This window comes from Nycticebus coucang, chromosome 15, assembly GCF_027406575.1.
Source record: "Nycticebus coucang isolate mNycCou1 chromosome 15, mNycCou1.pri, whole genome shotgun sequence".
NCBI lineage: Eukaryota > Metazoa > Chordata > Mammalia > Primates > Lorisidae > Nycticebus > Nycticebus coucang.
The window spans coordinates 37,406,190-37,409,641 of NC_069794.1; the positions used below are offsets into that span (position 1 = coordinate 37,406,190).

Below are 3,452 nucleotides of genomic sequence, written 5' to 3' on the forward strand. Positions count from 1 at the left end.
AGGGTGAATTTGATAGTACATAAATTATGATTCAATAAACCTGATTTTAAAAAAATTATATAACTTTATTTATTCTTAGCATACTTGCTTTTTGAAAGCACTGAAACTATGCTTTTCTTTAAACTTCATAGCATTCAACACAGAAGGCTTCCGTGACCAAATGTGGGGTTTTCCCCACATACTAAGTAGCAGCCACAGCTGGGAGTCCTCTAATTCAATTCTGATGCCATTTATCCAGAGATAGCATCAGGTCCCACAAATTGAGGGGGACTCAGTCCCCAAGACAGACTCTTCCTTCCCACCAGTCACAAATCTAAGCCTCCAGAGAACTTCTAACCAACTGGCTTCAAATTGAAGCCATAACCCCCCTGGTTGGATTCAGTTAATTCACTAGAGCAGCTCACAGAACGCAGGGAAACATTTACTTCTGACAGTCAGATAAAGAGACATGTAAGGTGTCTGGGAGGACCTGGAGCATTGGAGCGTCCATCCCCATGCTCCTTAGCTCTCCTCACAGTCAGCCAGCTGGAAGCTCATTGAACCCAGTCTTCTCAGGTGTTTGTGGACAACTGTGTCAAATGTGATGAGCCTTCAAGGCACGGGATGGAACTCTCTCTATAGGGTCTTATGACCTATAATCAGAAATCAGGTTTTTGGGGTTTTTTTTTTTTTTTAGGCCCACTCCTGAGACCTAACATACCCAACATTGTAACAACCAAAGACTATAACAAGGACTGTTGGAGTTAAGAGCCAGGAACTATGAAGGAAAACCAATACCGTGTACACTGTGACCCCACAATGCCCTTTTCCCCTGCACTTTCAGAAGCATTGTGGCTTGGATTGTAAGTTACATTTACCTGTTCATAACAAAAATCTTACAAGGATCTTGAAAGACTTGCCTAATTTCCCACCTGCACCTCCCCATGTCCCATTTACTTTTCATTTTACTCCAGTAGGATTGTCAAATCTATCACTCCCCTCAAACTATTTTTTTCAAGACACCACAGTTGTGTCTTTTGCCAAGTCAGTGTCCTGTTGTCACTGTGCATGATCTCTGTCAGCGTTCAACACAGTCAACCACCTCCACCTTTGGTGGGGTAGAGTGCCATAGCATCATGTCCCAGTCCTATGGCTTCTGTGATACCACGTCATTCTGATTCTTCTCTCGCCCACTCCTCCACTCTCTTTTGCTCACTGCTGCTCTTCCTGGACTTTAAATATTGAAATGAGCCAAAACTCTGTCCTCCTCTATTCCCAGGCTTTCCTGAGGTGATCACATTCTATCCCATGGCCACAACATCATCTCTATGTTGATACTTTCCAAGCTTACATATCCAGTCGAGAGCTTTCCTCTGAGCTCCAGAATTACATATTTCACTACCTACCAGAATTCTCTAATAAAGTCACCCTTGTGTCTTATTTGTTGGTTTATACATTATCAAGAGAGTCATTACTGCCACTATCAGAGGCGGGCTGTGTGGAAGAGGGGGAAACCTACATGAGGGTTGATGGGGTGCGTACCTGCTCTCCACACACCCCTAACCCCCATAGGCTATAAGTTGAAAGTGAGAACCAACACGAGGGCAGCCACCAGGACAGTCTTGACCACACGGGCCCCTAGCTGCACTGCCTGGTAGGTTAGGCTTTGCAGACACAGTGCTTAAAAAATGGTGGGTGTGGGGTTGCTAGACTCACAAGGACAGTTGAAAAATCCCATGATCAAGAAACTCTCCTTCATCCTCTTCAGGCTTTTCAACAGTTTTTGTCAATAGAAAAAGGTTCTTTAGTGTTTGCTGCTGGTACAGGTCCTCCTGTAGTTCATAAGCCTGATGACTGGGTTTCCTGCACACAGGAGAGATGTGCCTCCTCTGACACTTTGTTATGACGTGCGCACATCACCTGTCTAATAAAGTAGGGAGAAGGAAGGGACGGAGGGAGGAAGGGAGGAAAATGCTCCTGGCCTTCCATGGCAATAATAAGAATAATAAAACGTAAGTACAAAAGCACTGACTACAAGACCCTAAGTGATCCAGCCCCCTCCTACCTCTCTGATCTCATCCTATCTTTACCTTTCTCCCCCACACTCTGATTGCTTTATCCACACTGGTCTTCCTTCATTTCCTTGAGCCTGCCAAGTTTGTTCTACCTCAAGGCCTTTGTACATGCTGTTCCCTCTTACAAGAGCTCTTAGAATGCCAGCTCCTTCTCACATCCCAAGTCTTTACTCGGTGTCTCCTCCTCAGAGACTCCTTCCCCAATAATCCATCTAGAGTAGCCTACCCACTTCCTGCCTCACCACAATCCCTCATGTAGTAGGTTGACTTTTGGCCTCCCAAAAAATATGTCCCAGTTCTAGCCCTTGGAACCTGTGAAGGTGACCTTATTTTGAAAAAAAGTTATTTTCAGATGTAATTCAGTTACAGATCTCAAAATGAGATCACCCTGGATTTAGGGTAGGCCTAACTCCAATGGCAGGCAGCCTTATAAGAAGAGAAGATTCAGAGATGCAAGAAGAAGGTGACAGGAAGATGGAGGCAGAGATGGCAGCGACGTTTCCATAAGCCAAGGAAGGCTAAGGGCTGCCTGAAATCACCAGAAGCTAGGGGAGGAGCATGGCACAGAGTTTCTCCCCAGAGCCTCCAGAAGGAATCAACTTGGGCTCCCCCTTGACTTTGGATTCTGGTCTTTGAAGCCTCTCAGCTGGTGGTAATTTGTTACAGCAACCCTGGTAAACGAATGTACCCCCCTACTATAACCCCACTTGACTTCTTTCCTATCGCATCTCAGTATTTGATGTCATCCACTTATTTGTCTACTAGCTTATTTTCTGTCCCCTTACCCCACATTCAGACTCCATGAGGAAGCTTAGCTGTCACATTTATCACTGATACTTACCACCCAAGTTAGAACAGTACCCACAATGTAGTAGAAACTCAGTAAATATTTATCAGATGAATGAACGTCTTTTCATACCTACCTCCTTTTGAAAACATGTATAGGGTTTTCTCTTTCATTTGACTTATGCTCTTTGTAGATGGAAACCATATCTTTTTCATTCACCACTTTACTCTCCACGATCAGTTAGTATAAGACCCTAAGTTTATATACACTGTTTGTTTATGTTTGGGGCATCTGATATGTCCTAGGCATTGTCATAGACCACTCTTTAAACACAATTATCTCATTTACTTCTCAAAATAATGCCACAATTTATAGATTATTGTCTCCATCTGATAAATGAAGAGAGTGAAGCTAAGAACATTTGGTAAATTGTTACCAAGGGATGGAATCGGGTTAAACCAAGGTTTTCTACTTTCAAATACCAAAGCTGTTCAATGAACCTAGCCTCCTTAACAATAAAAATCTCTGAGCAGGCTGGGGGAGGTGGCTCACACTTACGATCCCAGCACTTGGGAGGCCAAAGTGGGTGGATTGCCTGAGCTCACAGGTTC

The 3,452-nt window shown here is 43.9% G+C and overlaps 1 non-coding gene across 1 annotated transcript; it reads left to right on the forward strand.

The window, feature by feature from the left end:
• The first annotated feature begins 1,805 nt into the window (after positions 1–1,805).
• On the forward strand, positions 1,806–1,909 carry LOC128567135 (small nucleolar RNA U13). Its single transcript, XR_008374789.1, has one exon. It is a non-coding gene; the product is annotated as a small nucleolar RNA U13 (small nucleolar RNA).
• Positions 1,910–3,452: the final 1,543 nt, after the last annotated feature.